The sequence below is a fragment of the Triticum aestivum genome, chromosome 2D, assembly GCF_018294505.1.
Source record: "Triticum aestivum cultivar Chinese Spring chromosome 2D, IWGSC CS RefSeq v2.1, whole genome shotgun sequence".
NCBI classification, from domain to species: domain Eukaryota; kingdom Viridiplantae; phylum Streptophyta; class Magnoliopsida; order Poales; family Poaceae; genus Triticum; species Triticum aestivum.
In genome coordinates, this window is record NC_057799.1 from 607,291,638 (window position 1) to 607,314,165 (window position 22,528).

Below are 22,528 nucleotides of genomic sequence, written 5' to 3' on the forward strand. Positions count from 1 at the left end.
GTGAGATTTGGTTGTTTTGGTCCATGGATTTGATGTTTGGCAAGTGGATCTAGCCCCTCCCCAACAATCCCTACCCTTCCCACCACGAAATTGACGAAATCTTGCATTTCCCCCAATTTTTCCGCCCAAACCCGACAACACCGGGTGCCCACACCCCCGGGCTGTTTGCCCCGGTCCACCCCGGGCACCCGCACCCCCCAAATCAGCCCACTTCCACCACTAATTTGGCCATAACTTCCACCTCCCAAGTCCATTTTTTGTGTTCTTTAGCTCGTTTGGAAGCCCTTGACACCCCCACCCACATATATCATTACCACCACCTTTAGCCTCCATCCAAAAATCAACCCAAAAATACCCACCTTCCGCATTTGACCGATTTTGAGTTGTGCTTTTTGTTTCCTAAGGTGTTTCGGCTACTTAGGAACGTGTCACATCGACATCACCGCCATTCATCATCATCTCGGAGTCATCTTCACCGCTAACCGTAAGAACGGACGGTAACCTCGACGACACTTACTCCTTACCTTTGCTTTTGCATTGATAGCCCGAGCCTTTTGCGTTGCTTACCCATCGAGACTAGCGAGTTGAGAATTGCCGGGCCACGCTATTGTGCACCGTAGTGATCTTGTTATCATCTTAGTGCCATAAGTCTCTCCCGTGCATATCTTACATACTTGTCTCATATCATACTTGGCTCGAGTATCAAGCATCGAAAAAAGAGAAAAGACAAGCATTTAAGCAAAAAGAGGAGACACAAAGAGCTTATAAGCAATAACATTGAGCCATTTTGCATATCATCTTGGTCACCGGATACATAGCATAGTCGGGATTGAAGACGACACGTTTCTCTTATAGGTTGGTGCACATGCGTATCTCGCCCATTTGAGCAATCGAGCTAGCGTCTCTCTAGTATTCGCACAACAAGAGCATTTTCCGTGGTCACACATTTTGAGCTCACCACTTGGTTGTGCGGATCCCATCTATCTTCCGTGTGTGTGTTCCTAGTGATACTCTTGGCTTTGATCTATTTGCTTTACTTGCATTTTTGTGAACCTTCTCAACCTTATCAATATCTTGACTAACATTTGCTTGAAATTTTTGCCACCATCCTAACCGAGCTCCTCCATAAGCCTTTTACTTGTAGGTGTGAGAAACAAACCCGATTCCAATTCTACTATTGAGGCATTACATTGAGTGACACTTGTTACATCCTCAATCCTCGGAAAAGGTAACTTCGGTATTGTTCTCTCACTTTCCTACTCACCCCACTCGGTTATGATGGATAGGCCAAGTTCGTCGGTGAACCCGCTTTTCGTGGAGCAAGATGGTGATAATGACTTCGTCACCAAGAACCACTTCTTCATCGCGCAAAGAGCTCTCCATCAAGAAAATGAGGCCTTGGGTGAACGCCTCGACCGACTCGCCGCCGACGTTCGTCAAGCGGAAGCAAGGAACCGCGACTACATCGACGGAAAGTTCACTACACAAATGGAAGAGCTCCGCAACATGATCGTGCAACACCTGCCTTCCTCGTCTACTTCAACAAGACGGCGCCACTCAAGCCACTGCTCAACTCGACACTCTTCGGACTACTCATCTTATGATACAAGTCCTCCCCGAGCTCGAGTCCCGCTACGTGATGCTCCCCAAGATCGCCATGCTCAAGAAAACCCATTCCATGGCAATGGCTTACAAGACCGAGTTCGAGCATGTGAAAGGGCGCGACAACAAGCGCAACTACCAAGGGAGCAAGAGCAAATGCCTCCACAAGTTCCACGGCAACAACATTAAGACGAAGACGCCATCCGTCAAGAACAAGAGGAACGAGCGCGCCTACACCAAGAGGAGCAAGATGCTGAAGCACTTCGACAACAACAACTACGGCGTGAAGTTCAAGCTCAAGCGGCCCTCGATGCACTACGAGGCTCCACATGGGCCGTTGCCCAACGCGGTCGGGAAGCACGTGAACAAGATGAAGCTCTTCATCAAGAGATACAAGAAGAAGCCGCGAGACGCGAAGAGCAACAAGAAAGGCGCAACCAAGCGCATATCCCTCGTCCTCCTCCAAGACAAGAACGTCACCAAGCGGAACAAGTGCTTCAAGACCCTCCTCCACGCCAAGAGCGACATCTCGAGGAACGAGCATTTGAGGACCTTCCTCCCCGGCAAGAGCGACATCAAAACCGCTACTTCGATGAAGAACTCCGCTACGGCAAGCTCAAGTTCACCATGCCCAAGTTCTCCGGAAGCAATGATCCCGAAGAGTATCTCTCATGGGCCTTGAAGGTGGACAAGATATTACGTCTTCACAACTACGACGAGGAAAAGAAGATCGCCATGGCCTCCCTCGAGTTCCAAGACTACATTCTCATTTGGTGGGAACAAGTGATTGAGCGACGACGTACAAGAGGCGAACCACCAATCACAACTTGGACGGCGATGAAGGATGTCATGAGAGCTCGTTTCGTGCCTACACACTACACCCGTGATCTCTTCAAGAAGTTGCAACTCCTCAAACAAGGCACAAAGACGGTGGAAGAATACTACCAAGAAATGGAGATTGCCATGATACGAGCCAATGTCAAGGAAGACGACGAGCAAACAATGGCACGCTTCTTGAACGACCTCAACCACCCAATCAAGCGGATTGCCGATTTCCAACCATACTCAAACCTTCTCGAGCTAGTGAAGGAAATATGCCCTAGAGGCAATAATAAAGTTATTATTTATTTCCTTATATCATGATAAATGTTTATTATTCATGCTAGAATTGTATTAACCGGAAACTTGATACATGTGTGAATACATAGACAAACAGAGTGTCACTAGTATGCCTCTACTTGACTAGCTCGTTGATCAAAGATGGTTATGTTTCCTAGCCATTGACATGAGTTGTCATTTGATTAATGGGATCACATCATTAGGAGAATGATGTGATTGACTTGACCCATTCCGTTAGCTTAGCACTCGATCATTTAGTATGTTGCTATTGCTTTCTTCATGACTTATACATGTTCCTATGACTATGAGATTATGCAACTCCCGTTTACCGGAGGAACACTTTGTGTGCTACCAAATGTCACAACGTAACTGGGTGAATATAAAGGTGCTCTACAGGTGTCTCCGAAGGTACTTGTTGGGTTGGCGTATTTCGAGATTAGGATTTGTGACTCCAATTGTCGGAGAGGTATCTCTGGGCCCACTCAGTAATGCACATCACTATAAGCCTTGCAAGCATTGCAACTAATGAGCTAGTTGCGGGATGATGTATTACGGAACGAGTAAAGAGACTTGCCGGTAACGAGATTGAACTAGGTATTGAGATACCGACGATCGAATCTCGGGCAAGTAACATACCGATGACAAAGGGAACAATGTATGTTGTTATGCGGTTTGACCGATAAAGATCTTCGTAGAATATGTGGGAGCCAATATGAGCATCCAGGTTCCGCTATTGGTTATTGACCGGAGAGGTGTCTCGGTCATGTCTACATAGTTCTCGAACCCGTAGGGTCCGCACGCTTAACGTTACGATGACGGTTATATTATGAGTTTATGTGTTTTGATGTACCGAAGGAGTTCCGAGTCCCGGATGAGATCGGGGACATGACGAGGAGTCTCGAAATGGCCGAGACGTAAAGATCGATATATTGGACGACTATATTCAGACTTCGGAAAGGTTCCGAGTGATTCGGGTATTTTTCGGAGTACCGGAGAGTTACGGGAATTCGTATTGGGCCTTAATGGGCCATACGGGAAAGGAGAGAAAGGCTCCAAAGGGTGCCCGCACCCCTCCCCATGGACTAGTCCGAATTGGACTAGGGAGGGGGGGCGCCCCCTTCCTTCTTTCTCCTTCTCCCTTCCCTTCTCCTATTCCAACAAGGAAAGGAGGAGTCCTACTCCCGGTGGGAGTAGGACTCCCCCCTTGGCGCGCCATCCTCCTTGGCCGGCGGCCTCCCCCTTGCTCCTTTATATACGGGGGCAGGGGGGCACCCCATAGACACACAATTGATATACGATATTTTAGCCGTGTGCGGTGCCCCCCTCCACCATATTACACCTCAATAATATCGTTGCGGAGCTTAGGCGAAGCCCTGCGTCGGTAGAACATCATCATCGTCACCACGCCGTCGTGCTGACGAAACTCTCCCTCAACACTCGGCTGGATCGGAGTTCGAGGGACATCATCGAGCTGAACGTGTGCTGAACTCGGAGGTGCCGTGCGTTCGGTACTTGATCGGTCGGATTATGAAGACGTACGACTACATCAACCGCATTGTGTTAACGCTTCCGCTTTTGGTCTACGAGGGTACGTGGACAACACTCTCCTCTCTCGTTGCTATGCATCACCATGATCTTGTGTGTTCGTAGGAAAGTTTTTGAAATTACTACGTTCCCCAACAGCTAGTTCATCAAGCGACCAAGGCCGAGCGACAAGTCCAAGACGACTTCAAATACGCCAAGTACTCGTCCAAGTCCTACGGCTCCTACTCTCAAGCTCCCGCGACTTCGGTACCTCCTACCTCAACTAGAGCGTCACCAAGTACCGGCGACAAGTCAAGTTCCAAGCAAGCTACGCCCTCCTCAACTCGTCCTCCGGCAAGCACCTACAAGCCCAAGTCTTCCTCATCTTCGGCGCCACCAACCGACACCGTCAAGACAAGTTCATTCAAGTGCTTCACATGTGGTGGCCGAGGACACAAGTCCTTCGAATGCACCAACAAGCGTACAATGATCTTCAATGATGATGGCACATACGACTCGATGAGTGAAGAAGAAATGGAAGCCGTTGAGCACGTGGCCATGCATCGGCGCGTGAACGAAGATGAAGATGACCAAGTGTTTTGCGGCAACGATTCAAGTCCTTCTCTCGTGGTCTCCAAGGTCTTGACGCTTCAACACCACCAAGACGAAGACCAACGGTGCCACATCTTCCACACAAAGGCCGACATCAATGGGCGTTCCGTCAAAGTCATCATCGACGGAGGAAGTTGTCACAACTTGGCAAGTGAAGAGCTATGTTCCAAGCTGCAATTGGTCAAGAAGAAGCACCCTCGCCCCTACAAGGTGCAATGGTTAAGCGACTCCAGCACTATTCAAGTGGAGCATACGGTGCAAGTTTCTTTCAAGATCGGCGCCTACGAGGACACCTTGGAGTGCGACGTGGTCCCGATGTCCGTGTGCCATCTCCTCTTGGGGAGGCCTTGGCAATTCGACCGCGGAGTCATACACAACGGACGAACCAACCACTACAGCTTCAAGATGAAAGGCAAGGAATATGTGCTTCGACCAATGTCACCAAGCCAAGTGATCGCCGATAAGCAAGCTTCCACCCATCGAGGAGATCCTAGTGAGAGAGTGAACCACCAAAAACAAAGTGAGAGCCACAAGCCAAAATTGAGCGCCTCTTCGCCAAGAGAGAAAAACTTAGTCCTCCTAGCCACAAAAAGAGAGATGCGAGAAGTGTGTGAGAACCCATCGAGTGTCATCCACTTTCTCCTCCTATGCAAGGATGAGGTGACAAAAACTAACGATCCTAATCCTCTTCCTCTAGTGTTTTCTAACTTGTTGCAAAAATTCGAGGATGTCTTTCCCGATGAGCTACCTCCCGGTCTTCCTCTTCTACGTGGCATTGAACATAGGATCGACCTCATCCCCGGCGCTCCTCTTCCGAACAAGGCTCCCTACCGCGCCAACCCCGAAGAAACTAAGGAGATCCAACGGCAAGTACAACAACTCATCGACAACGGTCATGTACGTGAAAGCTTAAGCCCTTGTGCCGTTCCGGTTATACTTGTGCCCAAGCAAGATGGTACTTTTCGCATGTGCTCCGATTGTAGACCCATCAATGCTCTCACCGTTCGTTATAGGCACCCCATACCTCGACTTGACGATATGCTAGATGAACTTAGCGGTGCCACTATTTTCTCCAAAATTGATCTTAAAAGTGGTTACTATCAAATTCGCATACAAGAGGGTGATGAATGGAAAACCGCTTTCAAAACCAAATTTGGCTTGTACGAGTGGTTGGTTATGCCTATGGGTTTATCGGAAGGTCCCGGTACTTTCATGCGTCTTATGCATTTTGTGCTTTGTCCTTACATTGGAGTGTTTGTTGTGGTCTACTTCGATGATACACTTGTTTTTAGCAAATCCATCAAAGATCATCTTAAACATGTTCGGGCTGTTTTGCAAACTCTTCGGAAGGAACATCTCTATGCAAACATGAAAAGTGCACTTTTGGTGTTGTCAAGCTTGTTTTCTTGGGTTTTGTTGTTTCCTCAAAGGGTTTCCATGTTGACGAGTCTAAAATTGAAGCAATTAAAACTTGGCCACAACCCACCAATTTGCAACAAGTGCGAAGTTTTCTTGGCCTTGCGGCTTTCTATCGTCGCTTTGTGAAGGATTTTAGCACTATAGCCGCCCCTTTGCATGCCTTGAGTAAGAAAAATGCTCCTTTTGTTTGGGGACCGTTGCAATCTACCGCTTTTGATGAGCTCAAATCTTTGCTTACTCATGCTCCGATTCTTGCTTTACCTAACTTTGACAAAACTTTTGAGGTTCATTGTGATGCAAGTGGTAATGGAATTGGTGGAGTTTTGATGCAAGAAAAGCGAGCTATTGCATACTTTAGTGAAAAACTCTCCGGTGCTCAACTTAACTATCCCATCTATGATAAAGAATTGTATGCTCTCGTGCATGTGTTGCATACCTGGGAACATTATCTTAGACCGCATGAGTTTGTCATACATACCGATCATGAGACACTTAAGTACCTTAAAGGCCAAGACAAGTTGAATAAATGACATGCTAAATGGAGTAAATTTATTGAATCTTTCCCCTATGTGATCAAGTACATTAAGGGCAAAGAGAATGTTGTGGTGGATGCCCTTTCCCGCAAATGTACATCAAGATCTATTCTTAGCTCATGTACCTCACCTTGTGGGATTCCTCTTGAGAGAGTAGACTCCATTGGAGTACAAGGCCTCCTTTGGAGAAGATCCTAAGGGATTCCTCAAGCCCTCATCTCCTTCATAGGATTTGGGATGAACTCTACCATGTATCTTGTTTCCCTTTGATTGTTCATGTACCTTCTGGATCTTGTGTGTTTGTTGGTCTAGTGGATGTGTGATTGGACTTGTTCTTGAGTGTTCCTCTTGTTTTCTCTCTTGTGTTCATCTTGTTCTTGGGGATTCCCCCTCCAATTCGTGAAAGATCTTCACTTAGGGTTCCACCCTACAACATCTTGGTATCATGAGCCATGGTTTCTCACAAAATTGGAGCCCCCCTTCTTGTTCTCTAGCCTAATTTTGTTGTGTTCTTCCCCAAATTCGAAAATTTCCCCACCAAAAATAGCCCCAATTTTTTTGTGATTTGTTGGTTTGATGAGATTTTGTTGGATTTGATCCATGGATTTGCTTGGTTTCAAGTGGATCTAGCATTCCCCCATCCATCTCCACCTTTCCCTCCACGAAATCCATCAATTTCTTCCATCTTCCCACGATTTTCCGCCCAAATCCGACATCCCCGGGCACCCGGACCTCAAACCCCGGGCACCCGGACCCCCCGCCCACCCCCGCTGACCGCCCCGGGTGCCCGCACCCCAAACCCCCAGCACCCGCACCCCCGGGCTGTTTGCCTCGGACCACCCCGGGTGCCCGCACCTTCCACCACCGGGCACCCGCACCCCCCAGAATCAGCCGCGTGCACTTTACCGTTTTGGCCATAACTTTCACTCCCGGAGTCCGATTTCGCGTTCTTTAGCTCGTTGAGTAGCTATTGACATCCCCCATCCATCTAGATAGGTTCCAACACCATTTGACTCAAAAATTTGGCATTTTGGCATCTTTGCATAGTGCCATCCACCCCATCACCCGCAAAACTACCATAGCTTTCCGCAACCTAACCCATTTTCGATCCATATAGCATTTGTGGTTGCTTGAGTGGTGACTTGAGTCTCCTAAGGTGTCTCGGCTACTTAGGGACGGTCGCTTCGTCATCAACCACAACCACCACTTCCGCATTGCTAACTCCGGAACCACCCACGCTTTCCGCTACCACCATTTGACATTTGCCTTTGGAGATTTTGAGTTTGCGGTTTTTACCGTTTCCTAAGGTGTTTCGGCTACTTAGGGACGGGTCTACATCATCTTGGTATCTACATCAAGAACACTGCCACTCATCATCACCACGAGGTCATCTTCGACATCGACCACTTCGCCATTTTGACACCCTAACCGTAAGCAAGAACGGTAACCTTTATATCATCTTGGTATTGTGGTATCCCATCTTTGTACGTTTTTGCCATTACACTGTTAACCCCTTAGCCCATTTTGCATCACTTGCCTATCGAGACTAGCCTTTGAGTATTGCCGGCAACGTTACTTGTGCACATTAGTGATCCGTACCTCCCATTGCATACATACCATATCATATTGGTATCATATTGGTATCATCATATCATCACTTGTGTCACAAGATTGTTCCCGCATATACAAAATTGCTATCTTGGTGTGTGCATTTCGCATAGTGGCCATATAAAAAAAAAGAGAGAATAAGCTGTTAAGCAAAAAGGAAAAGAGAGCAAAGAGCTTGCAAGCAAGAGCCATAGCATCACCACATTGCATACCATACTACCATATTGATCATCTTGGATCATCGTGTGCGAAACACCGGGAACATCATAGACATAGCATACTTGGGATAGAAACTTGATACATTTTGCATCTTCTAGGTTGTGGACAAGTGTCGTATCTGCCTATTGAGCAATCGTGCTAGCGTCTCTCTTGAGTTGTGCAACATGAGCGTTTTCCTTGGATTCCACATTTTGTGCTCATTCCTTGGTTGCACGACCCCATTTATCTATCCGTGTGTGTTTCCGTGTGCCACATATTGCTATTGGTCTACTTGTTTCACTTGCCAATTTGTGAATCTTTTCTAACATTATTGACTCTTGCTAACATTTTGCATCAAATTTTTGTGCCACTATCCTCACCGAGCTCCACCATAAGCCTTACTTGTGTAGGTGTGAGTGAACAAGTCCGGTACCAATTCCACTATTCTTTCATCTCACATTGAGTGAAACGGGATACATCCTCAACTTTGGGAAAAGGTAACTTGGTATTGTTTATCTCATTTCCTACTCACATTTGCTCGAGTCTTGTGATGGTTAGGCAAGGCATTTCATCTTCGGTCTTCCACGACAACGACAACATGAACAACTACATCACCAAAACGTTCATCTTCGGACTACAACGAGCAATGCAAGGCATTGAGCGACTCGCCATCGACATTCGCCAAAACGACGCAAGGATAAGGGACTACCTCGACTCCAAGTTGGCCGAACAAAGGGATCAAGTACGAGACATGATGGCCAACTACAAGTCTTCTTCCCCTTCGTCAGCTTCAAGGCGGCGACACTCAAGTGGCCAATCTTCAGAATGTCATTGAGCTCAAGCACTACAACACCATCCAGATGAAGATGCTCGCGATGCGTACACCTACAAGTCCCAAAAAGCTTTACATCAAGCTACGGCCAAACTTCATGAGTACAAGAGAAGACCACGAGACAAGCACCAATAAGACGGAGCTACGACTACACAACTTCGGCATCTTCGCCAAGAGTTATCAAGGCATCTTGGCCTTTGGATGTGCCATCTTCGGCCTTCATCCACGACAAGAGTGATGATGTGCCATCTTCGGCCTTCATCCACGAGGAGAGTGATGATGTGCCATATTCGACCTTCATCCACGGCGACGACGACGAGATGGTTGAGCATTGGATTTTCCCTTCGACCACGGTGACGTATGATGACTTGAGTGACTTGTGCCACCATATTGAGAGTGAGAGTGACTTCACCACTAGCCCCATATATGATGAGTTGTGACACTTCCCATGTGAGGAGAGCCACAACTCCCACTACTTGAGTGAGACGAGTGACTCCACCATATGTGACATTAAGTGCACCTACCTTGAGGGAGTGAGTGAGCCACCACCACATAGAGAGAGTGAGGTCATTTTGATTTCTAACAACTTAACCTCTACCTCTATTGTGTCTTCTCATGTGGTGCTAGGTCCCATATATGATGATGCGCCGATCCGCGACGACTTCGTCCTTCCTATGGACAAGACGATGGCCATGGTGGACTATGATGCACCCCCCACATGGTTCCATCACGATGATGACGTTGACCACGCTTTGGCCTTTGCCACCTCACCTACACCATTTGAGTGGAACGACAAAGGTAACATAGGTGAAGGTGATGCTCTTGTCCCACTAGTGGACGTTCTTGACATTGATTGCTTGCATGATGTTGCTCCACCTATTGTCATGCTTCATGCTAGTACGACTTCCCCATGCGATGATTTCCCATTTATGATGAGTTTGATGATTGCCATGAGGAGTCTATTAGTTGTGATGACTTGTTACATAGGATTTCTTGTGTTAATTCTTTCGGTCACATCATGTTTGACAATCCGCTTGACTTGTCATATGCTATGCATGAGATCAACAATATGTCATATTTGCAATCTCTTCATAGTGACTGCATATGCCATCAACATAAACCCAATTTGCACATATGGCATAGATGACAAGCCCATGGTTATTGGCATGTGCTTTTCTTGCGATGATATTGCCATGCTTCCTTTACATGATTTGCGCAATTCATCTACTATGCCATGCCATGATCACATTGTTCCAAATATGCATTGTTTTGGATGTTGTCAATATTCTCCATGTGATGTCTACACTATTGCTCATGAGGAGACCCCCATAGTCTCCTCCTACATATTAGGAGATTTTGATTCATCCTATCCATTGCATGATCCCACTACTTGTGTGCACCATATGCTCCCCATGAATGAAAATGCTATTGATATGGCATATACTTGTATGCTAGATTTGCATCCCAATCATGTTATACATAACAACTATTCTTTCATGATGGATGACATGTTCTTATACCATGCATCAAATTTCTTTGAGCGATGCTTATCTTGTGCTAACTCACACATGCACATACACATCATGATGGATGATGTGTACATTTACCACACACACAATTTCTTTGGTTTGTGTCTCTTTTGTGTAGGTACCCTTGAATACTTGTCAACCTCACAATCCCATGAGTTGACAAAACGAGCTCTAGAGAGCAATGATGACTTGGGATCCCGTGGTTTGCCTTTCCCACCGCTCTCTTCGCGCAAAGACTTCGCGCATTCCTTCTACATGGCTCTCACATGGTTATAGGTTATCGTCCATTACATATTATATGCCCATCTTGCCATGTTCACTTTGCATGATATGCTCATTCCTATGCGTTTGCCATGCATTTGTGACCCATGCTTTTCATTACACATGATGATTAATTCTACTACGTGTATGTGTATTTCAAGCTTGGTGGAGACATTGCTTGTTATTGCCATGTTTGCTATGTGCCCCATGCCTATGATGATACTCTGATCTTGCTTTGTGCTCGCGCTTGCGATATGTCATGTGCATTTCCTATATCTATTATTTGCTCACATGACATGATTGCCATGATTTCCTATAGCATGTTGCATCTTTGCACTACTAGCTTGAATGATTTGATTGCCTCGCACATGTTGCAAAATTGCTATATCAATTGTGTTGAGTGCCCCACTATCTTCACCACACCATATGCACATTATGCTTGGATTGTCTTGCACTTGCCCCACGTGTTTAGACATTTCATTTCTTTCGGTGTTGCGAATGACTCTTATGCCTACCATAGACCATTCATTGAGAGTCTTATGCGTGCTTGCTATGATCTTGAGGTTGATGCTTGTTCTCTTGTCAAACATATTTGCATCTCCACCTCCCATTTACATGCTTGTTTCCATGATGTCCTTGATTGTGCTCCATTTATATGCTTAAATGCCATGACACACTTCTTTGTCAAACCTTATGCTATGCTTGATGACAACACATGTTGGGTGAATCACCTCTTTAATGCTTGGTTTTGCTTTAATGCCAACCACATTTGTTTTTCCAAGTGCTTGTTATCTTTGCTCCTTTTGAAGGAATTACAAGACAGTGTGACATTGGAGAGTGACCATTTCGCGCTTCCACATGACAAGTGCTTGGTGGTTGTCCACTTCTACACGGCGACGCCATCTCGTTACCATGGTGATGAAGATCACGATTCGTGGACGGATCTCTCCCAAGGGGGGCGGAGATGATGCGGAGCATCCCTCGACCATCCCCATGGACGTCACACCGCCACCGCAAGCATGGAGAGGACCTACGACGAGAGCTCACGCACGCGACGTCGGAACCGAGGTGAACTCTTTCCTCTTTGAGTTTCATTCGGATTCACACGAGAGTCGGGTTCTACCTCAAATGGATACATTGTCCATTCTTAGGTACCAAGGACATGATCATGAAGAAGCTAGGAGGAAGCCACAAGCAACCGAGAAGAAGGAGAAGGAAGGAGAGCGGCCAAAGCGCGAAGACACCGAGGCGCTGGACCCCCCCGGGTGCCCGGCCCTACATGCCCCGGGTGCCCGGGCCTTTGGCCACTGCCTGGGTGGCGCCCCTGAGCGCCCCGGGTGCCCGGCCAACTGGCCCCTGGTGCCCAGCCCACGCTGGGAGCTGCCACCACCAGCCCGGGTGCCCGGGCCACCAACCCCCGGGTGCCCGGCCCCTCCTCCAGCCGGCCCCCTGCCTGGCCTAGGTGCCCGGCCTCATGGCCCCGGGTGCCCGGCCTGCCGCCCGGTATAGCCCAGCTCGCCCCGGGTGCCTGGGCTCTCACCCCCTGGGTGCCCGGCCTACTCCTCCAGCCGCCTGGAGCCACCCCGGGTGCCCGGGCATGGAGCCCCCGGGTGCCCGGTCCACCTGCTGCCCCGGCCACTGACCGGTCCGGGTGCCCGGTCCCCTTTGCCCCGGGTGCCCGGACCCTTCCGAGAGTGTGTGCGTTTTCAGGGTCATTTTGGACCTTTGTATCCCCCTCTCCCTCTATTTCGTCCCTAGACTATAAGTACCTCCCACCTAGCTCATTTAGAGGATAGCAAAGTATTTTAGAACACAAAGAGGGCTTTGCTCATCTTCCTCCTCTTGGAGATCTTGACCTCCTCTAGGAGTAGCTCCTCTTCGAGATCAAGCCCTCCTTCTTGGGGAAGATCCTCTTGGATTTCAAGACCTCACCTAGTGGGAAGAACTTTATCCTAGTGCTATTTTCCTTGAATTGTTCATGTAATCTTGTGGATCTCTTGTATGCTACTCTAGTGGATGTGATATTGGGTTTGTTTGAGTTTTGTGCCTTGTGTTCTTGAGTGTTCTTCCTCCTTTTCCCCCTCCAAGTGTGAAAAGATACCCTCTAGGGTTTCACCCTACAACATCTTGGTATCATGAGCAAGGTTGATTCACATCTTGGAGTCCCATCCCCCCATTTGCTAGCTTGATTTTGGTGTTTTTCGTCCAAATTCGAAAATTCACCACAAAAATAGCCCCAAATTTTTTTCTTGCAATTTGTTGGATCTTGTGAGATTTGGTTGTTTTGGTCCATGGATTTGATGTTTGGCAAGTGGATCTAGCCCCTCCCCAACAATCCCCACCCTTCCCACCACGAAATCCACGCAATCTTGCATTTCCCCCAATTTTTCCGCCCAAACCCGACACCACCGGGTGCCCGCACCTCAACCCCCGGGTGCCCGCACCCCCGGGCTGTTTGCCCCGGTCCACCCCGGGCACCCGCACCCTCCACCCCCGGGTGCCCGAAACCCCCCAAATTAGCCCACTTCCACCCGGGCACCTGGGGCGAGCTGGGCGCGGCCCAAGTGGCAGGCAGGGCACCCGGGGCCAGTTGGCCGGGCACCCGGGGCGGCTGGGCAAGGTCCAGGTGGAGGGGCCGGGCACCCGGGGCCGGCTGGGGCGCCACCCAGGCTATGGCCGGGCACTCGGGCCAAGGTAGCCGGGCACCCGGGGGGGTCCCGGGGCTGTGGCCCTTCCTTCTTCTCCTTCTCCTCTCCTTTCCCTTGCTTCGTGGTCGCTCGAGCCTCCGTCCTCTCCTTCTCACGAACACCTTCTTGGCACCTAAGAGTGAATAATGTTTCCATTGAAGGTAGAACCCGATTCTCGTGTGAACTCGAATGGAATTTGAAGAGGAAGGAGTCAACCTCGGTTTCGGTGGCACGTGCGTGTGCTCTTGTCATCGGTCTTCTCCATCCTTGCGGTGGTGGTGTGACGTCCATGGTGATGGTCGAGGGATGCTCCGCATCATCTCACCCCCCTTGGGAGAGATCCGTCCACGGATCGTGATCCTCATCACCATGGTAACGAGGTGGCGGCCCCGTGGAGAAGTGGACAACCACCAAGCACTTGTCATGTGGATGCTCGAAATGGTCACTCTCCAATGTCGCACCATCTTGTAATACCTTCAAAAGGAGCAAGAACAACAAACACTTGGAAAAACGAATGTGGTTAGCGTTAGTGCAACACCAAGCATTCAAGAGGTGATTCACCAAACAAGTGTCGTCATCAAGCATAGCATATGGTTTGACAAGGGAGTGTGGCATAGCATGTAAGCACATAAATTTAGCACGTGGAAAAGCATCATGGAAACAATCATGCAAAGGTGAGGGAAAGGTGCTAATATGTTGGACATGAGAATAAGCATCTACCTCAAGCCCATAGCAAGCATGCATAAGACTCTCAATGAATGGTCTATGGTAGGCATGAGAGTTATCCACAACACCAAGAGAAATGAAATGTCTAAACACATGGGGCAAGTGCAAGACAATCCAAGCATACTGTGCATATGGTGTGGTGAAGAAAGTGAGGCACTCAATACAAAGGATATAGCAATTTTGCAACATGTGCGAGGCAATCAAGTCATGAGAGCGGATAGTAGGCATAGGCATATGTGATGTAATGACATTGTTGCAACCAAACATTTGATAGTAGCAAGTAATCCAAGAATTGGATGCAACATGAGAAAGAATAAGAGCAATCAAGTCATGCAAACTAGTGGAGCGAAGATGCAACACACTAGAGGAAGTCATGGCAATCATGTCATGTGAGCAAATAATAGATATAGGAAATGCACATGACATATCGCGAGCACGAGCACAATGCAAGATCATAGTATCATCGTAGGAATCGATCACAAAGCAAACATGGCAATAACAAGCAATATCTCCACCAAGCTTGCAAGTACACATACAAGTAGTAGAATCAATCATCATGTGTAATGCAAAGCATGGGTCACAAATGCATGGCAAAGGCATAGGAATGAGCATATCATGTAAAGTGAACATGGCAAGATGGGCATACAAGATGTAATGGACGATAACCCATAACCATATGAGAGCCATGTAGAAGAAATGCGCGAAGTCTTTGCGCAAAGAGAGCGGTGGGAAAGGCAATCCATGTGATCCCAAGTCATCGTTGCTCTCCAGAGCTTGTTTTGTCAACTCATGGGATTGTGAGGTTGACAAGTATTCATGGGTACCTACACAAAAGAGACACGAACCAAAGAAAGTGTGTGCGTGTTAAATGTACACATCATCCATCATGATGTGTATGTGCATGTGTGAGTTAGCACAAGATAAGTATCGCTGAAAGAAATTTGATGCATGGTATAAGAACATGTCATCCATCATGAAAGAATAGTTGTTATGTATAACATGATTGGGATGCAAATCTAGCATACAAGTATATGGCATATCAATAGCATTTTCATTCATGGGAAGCATATGGTGCACACAAGTAGTGGGATCATGCAATGGATAGGATGAATCAAAATATCCTAATATGTAGGAGGAAACTATGGGGGTCTCCTAATGAGCAATAGTGGAAACATCACATGGAGAATATTGACAACATCCAAAACAATGCATATTTGGAACAATGTGATCATGGCATGGCATAGTAGATGAATTGCCCAAATCATGTAAAGGAAGCATGGTAATATCATCGCAAGAAAAGCAAATGCCAATAACCATGGGCTTGTCATCTATGCCATATGTGCAAATTGGGTTTATGTTGATTGCATATGCATAGTCACTATGAAGAGATTGCAAATATGACATATTGTTGATCTCATGCATAGCATATGACAAGTCAAGCGGATTGTCAGACATGATGTGACCGAAAGAATTAACACAAGAAATCCTATGTAACAATTCATCACAACTAATAGACTCCTCATGGCAATCATCAAACTCATCATAAATGGGTAAATCATCGCATGGGGAAGTCGAACTAGCATGAAACATGACAATAGGTGGAGCAACATCATGCAAGCAATCAATGTCAAGAACGTCCACTAGTGGGACAAGAGCATCACCTTCACCTTTGTTACCTTTGTCGTTCCACTTAAGTGGTGTAGGTGAGGTGGCAAAGGCCAAAGCGTGGTCAACGTCATCATCGTGATGGAACCATGTGGGGGGTGCATCATAGTCCACCATGGTCATCGTCTTGTCCATAGGAAGAACGAAGTCGTCGCGAATCAGCGCGTCATCATAAATGGGACCTAGCACCAAATGAGAAGACACCATAGAGGTCGAGGTTAAGTTGTTAGAAATCGAAATGACCTCACTCTCTCTATGTGGTGGTGGCTCACTCACTCCCTCAATGTAGGTGCACTCAATCTCACATATGGTGGAGGCACTCAAATCACTCAAGTGGTGGTGTTGGTGGCTCTCCTCACATGGGAATGGGTGAAACTCGTCATATATAGGGCTAGTGGTGAAGTCACTCTCACTCTCAATATGGTGGCACAAGTCACTCAACTCATCATACGTCGCCGTGGTCGAAGGGAAAATCCCATGCTCAACCATCTCGTCGTCGTCGCCGTGGATGAAGGCCGAAGATGGCACATCATCACTCTCGCCGTGGATGAAGGCCGAAGATGGCACATCATCGCTCTCGTCGTGGATGAAGGCCAAAGATGGCACATCATCACTCTCCTCCATGACCGAAGGGGAAATCCCATGCTCGATCATCTCGTCACCGTCGTCGTGGATGAAGGCCGATGTAGGTGTACTCATCAGAGGTAGGCGAAGATGTCGTACGTCCAAAGGCGAAGATGCCTTGCGATGATTTACCCATTTATGATGAGTTTGATGATTGCCATGAGGAGTCTATTAGTTGTGATGACTTGTTACATAGGATTTCTTGTGTTAATTCTTTCGGTCACATCATGTTTGACAATCCGCTTGACTTGTCATATGCTATGCATGAGATCAACAATATGTCATATTTGCAATCTCTTCATAGTGACTATGCATATGCCATCAACATAAACCCAATTTGCACATATGGCATAGATGACAAGACCATGGTTATTGGCATTTGCTTTTCTTGCGATGATATTGCCATGCTTCCTTTACATGATTTGCGCAATTCATCTACTATGCCATGCCATGATCACATTGTTCCAAATATGCATTGTTTTGGATGTTGTCAATATTCTCCATGTGATGTTTCCACTATTGCTCATGAGGAGACCCCCATAGTCTCCTCCTACATATTAGGAGATTTTGATTCATCCTATCCATTGCATGATCCCACTACTTGTGTGCACCATATGCTCCCCATGAATGAAAATGCTATTGATATGCCATATACTTGTATGCTAGATTTGCATCCCAATCATGTTATACATAACAACTATTCTTTCATGATGGATGACATGTTCTTATACCATGCATCAAATTTCTTTCAGCGATACTTATCTTGTGCTAACTCACACATGCACATACACATCATGATGGATGATGTGTACATTTACCACGCACACACTTTCTTTGGTTCGTGTCTCTTTTGTGTAGGTACCCATGAATACTTGTCAACCTCACAATCCCATGAGTTGACAAAACAAGCTCTGGAGAGCAACAATGACTTGGGATCACATGGATTGCCTTTCCCACCGCTCTCTTCGCGCAAAGACTTCGCGCATTTCTTCTACATGGCTCTCACATGGTTATGGGTTATCGTCCATTACATATTATATGCCCATCTTGCCATGTTCACTTTGCATGATATGCTTATTCCTATGCCTTTGCCATGCATTTGTGACCCATGCTTTGCATTACACATGATGATTAATTCTACGACGTGTATGTGTATTTGCAAGCTTGGTGGAGACATTGCTTGTTATTGCCATGTTTGCTATGTGCCCCATGCCTATGATGATACTATGATCTTGCTTTGTGCTCGTGCTTGCAATATGTCATGTGCATTTCCTATATCTATTATTTGCTCACATGACATGATTGCCATGATTTCCTATAGCATGTTGCATCTTTGCACTATTAGCTTGAATGATTTGATTGCCTCGCACATGTTGCAAAATTGCTATATCAATTGTGTTGAGTGCCCCATTATCTTCACCACACCATATGCACATTATGCTTGGATTGTCTTGCACTTGCCCCACGTGTTTAGACATTTCATTTCTTTCGGTGTTGCGAATGACTCTTATGCCTACCATAGACCATTCATTGAGAGTCTTATGCGTGCTTGCTATGATCTTGAGGTTGATGCTTGTTCTCTTGTCAAACATATTTGCATCTCCACCTCCCATTTACATGCTTGTTTCCATGATGTCCTTGATTGTGCTCCATTTATATGCTTAAATGACATGACACACTTCTCTGTCAAACCGTATGCTATGCTCGATGACAACACTTGTTGGGTGAATCACCTCTTGAATGCTTGGTTTTCCTTTAATGTCAACCACATTTGTTTTTACAAGTGCTTGTTATCTTTGCTCCTTTTGAAGGAATTACAAGACGGTGCGACAGTGGAGAGTGACCATTTCGCGCTTCCACATGACAAGTGCTTGGTGGTTGTCCACTTCTACACGGCGACGCCATCTCGTTACCATGGTGATGAAGATCATGATCCGTGGACGGATATCTCCCAAGGGGGGGGAGATGATGCGGAGCATCCCTCGACCATCCCCATGGACGTCACACCGCCACCGCAAGCATGGAGAGGACCTACGACGAGAGCTCACGCACGCGACGTCGGAACCGAGGTGAACTCTTTCCTCTTTGAGTTTCATTCGGATTCACACGAGAGTCGGGTTCTACCTCAAATGGATACATTGTGCATTCTTAGGTACCAAGGACATGATCGTGAAGAAGCTAGGAGGAAGCCACAAGCAACCGAGAAGAAGGAGAAGGAAGGAGAGCGGCCAAAGCGCGAAGACACGGAGGCGCTGGACCCCCCGGGTGCCCGGCCCTACATGCCCCGGGTGCCTGGGCCTTTGCCCACTGCCTGGGTGGCGCCCCTAAGCGCCCCGGGTGCCCGGCCAACTGGCCCCGGGTGCCCGGCCCTCGCTGGGAGCTGCCACCGCCACCCCGGGTGCCCGGGCCACCAACCACCGGGTGCCCGGCCCCTCCTCCAGCCGGCCCCCTGCCTGGCCCGGGTGCTCGGCCCTGCCGCCCAGTCCGGCCCAGCTCGCCCCGCGTGCCCGGGCTCTCACCCCCGGGTGCCCGGCCTACTCCCTCCAGCCGCCTGGTGCCACCCCGGGTGGCCGAGCATGGAGCCCCCAGGTGCCCGGTCCACCTGCTGCCCCGGCCACTGACCGGTCCGGGTGCCCGGACCCCTCCGAGAGTGTGTGTGTTTTCAGGGTCATTTTGGACCTTTGTATCCCCCTCTCCCTCTATTTCGTCCCTAGACTATAAGTACCTCCCACCTAGCTCATTTAGAGGATAGGAATGTATTTGATAGACAAAGAGAGAGCTTTGCTCATCTTCCTCCTCATGGAGATCATGACCTCCTAAGGCAGAAGATCCACTTGTGGATACCAAGGCCTCCTCTTGGGGAAGGATCCCCATCTTAGGATCATCAAGCCTCCTTCATAGGATTTGGGATGAACTCTACAATGTATCTTGTTTCCCTTTGATTGTTCATGTACCTTGTGGATCTTGTGTGTTTGTTGGTCTAGTGGATGTGTGATTGGACTTGTTCTTGTACGAATGCACATCTCGGCCGTCGGGTAGCTGATCACCATTTCAAAGTCTATATCCGTGGTTCAAGAAATGGAATTGCTATTCTGGATTCAGACAAGACACTGATTTGTTTACGAAACGCTCTTCATTTTATAGGATCTCCCAGTCGTCAAAAATGTCGTTCCTTCTTTTTAAAGACCAATCATTTATTTATTTATGAGATAACAGAAGAAATGGCGAGCTATTTAAGAAGCTATTTAAGATATGTGAATTCTCATTGTTTCGATGATTCTCAATGGAAGAACGGGGCGTTTTTGACCAATTCTTTTGCAAAAAAAAATTCCGTTCAAGAAAGAAGAAGATCAATTTTGGGTTGAACCAACAACCTGATTGTGTGGTTATTCTGAATGCAGATAGAAAGTCTTCGGTCATACTGGAAGCTGATCGATCACAAATACCTATTCCATCCTTAGTTGATTCTACGATCCCATGGGAATCCTATAAAAGAATCACTTATCCCATCCCAGCGAATGATCCTATACAGTTCGTATATCTATTTCGTCATTCGATCATGAAAACAGTGATTCTTGAACAGAATGCGATTAGTAGAGAAGCGCAATCTCTCAGAGTCACTTTGAGTACGGGGAAGTCCGCAGGAGGGATGAGATCCGCCTGCTACTCCACCTCTTCTTCTTCCCCAATAGACGAAGAAGAAAATAGGGCCAAGGCGCTATTGGAGATGCGCAAAAAATATCCATCGGGAGATGGCGCTGACGCTGACGCTAACGCTCGCAAGGCGGTTTTGCAGGCAATTTCACAAAATAGTTTTTTTTCGTTGAGCTCATAACCCGGTTTGGGCCGATTGACTCTGAGAGCGATCGAGGGGTCGCGGGCTCACACCTTGCTTTTGCGCATAGGATCGAAGAGATCCTAGAATTTCATGGAAAGAGCAGCGGCTCTCTGAAAGACCTCATTGATCTGAAATTGGATTTGGAAGACGCCTCTAAAAGAGAGGAGATTCTACTTCCATATTTTTCCTCCAAAAAAGAGGCAAAGTCCTAGCGTGATACAAAAAGAAATAATGGGCAAGGGCGGGGAATGATAGGTTCATAGATGTGGAGTAATCAGTTCTTCATTTGAAGAGTTAGTTGGCTGGCCTACCGGCCCGCAGATGTAGAGAGGTTGCCCCCACCATCCTCTTGAACTGCGAAATCAAAGCGATTCCTGTTGATGGAAGAAAGGCTAATTTCGTTTGATCCGATCCGCCTATGCCAGTTCGAGTCTGGCGAGTCGCTATCATCTGTTGCCCTAACTTTTTCTATTAGCTCATCTTGTCCGTAGTGATATTTTGGAGAAGGAGCAATTACCGGAGTGAGAAAGGTAGAAAGAAGCAATCACGAAAGCTAGTGCTAGTTGTGGCTTTTTGTACTAATCTTGTTTGTTCGGTAGCTCGCATCAGCAGCTTTAAAAGGAATAGAAAACGAGGCTTTTTCCACCACACCAGGGGCGGGCATTACGCTCAAGCAGGGGAAGTCAATTTGACTGCTGCTCGAGAACCTGTTTGAACAAGAAGAAGTAGCATGGCTCCAGCGGGGCAGAGCCAATTGGCTACGACATGGTGACCGAAATACAAATTTTTTCCACCACTTTGCAATTGCAAGAAAAAAGAGGAATCTGATCAAGTACTTGATGAGCGATACTGGAGATCGAATAGAAGGTAATGACTTACTCGATGCACATATTTAGGGCTATTTCTCTCATCTGTTTAATACGCAATTCTCTTCGATAAGAAGGGTTCTCTTGTGTTCCAGGGTTGATTAAGCGTCTGGTGGAACAGGGATACATTGTGTGAGGCCAAATTGCCTGACGAATTGATGAATATGGCTCAATATAGACTGGTCCAGGTATACCGGTCAGTCTTGAGCCACCAGGATAGCCTTCCACATATCCTGTTCCTCCCTTGAGTGGTAACTCTTTTCTAACCTTAGAATCCTGAACCAATTTGCTCCAAAGACTCTGTCATTGAAAGGAGTCCATAGGTTGATAAAATAGGTTTTCATGAAAACCACACGTAGATAGAAAAGGTAAGAGTTACACGTGCCAGAAGCGAGGAATACCGCTCGGAAGCCCGATTGAACCTGTCCTCATTCACTGCTATCTCCATATATTGGATGCCAAGCTTGAAAGGGTAATGGTCCGAGAGGATGGGGCCGTAGTCTTCTATTACGCACGCTACGCAGACGATATGGTCTTCGGCTTACCGAGAGGGGATAAGTCCACGCGAGTCACCCAGGGTCTCAAAAAGGTCTTAGCTAGAGTCCTTAGGGAGCTCCTACAGGGCTTCACTTCTACTGAAATTTCCAGAAAACAACCAGGGAGGCTACAAATTATCGGCTTGCCCCTGTCTCTGAAAAGTGAAGGTCAGCTCCACGTGGGTATTCCATCCAAACGATGGGAGAAGAGGATGACACTTGTTCGTATTGAAAACCGGAGACGAAGGGAAAGAGGTTTGATTGGAACATGTTCTACAAGAACTCCTGTGTAGAACACGCCCGTATCTATTCTATGGGCTGGCTTCAGGCCAACCCTACTGCTGAAGTA

The 22,528-nt window shown here is 47.3% G+C and overlaps 1 pseudogene; it reads left to right on the forward strand.

Moving 5' to 3' along the window:
• Positions 1 to 1,278: 1,278 nt before the first annotated feature.
• Positions 1,279 to 21,002, forward strand: LOC123056036 (uncharacterized; annotated as a pseudogene).
• The last annotated feature ends 1,526 nt before the right edge of the window (positions 21,003 to 22,528 follow it).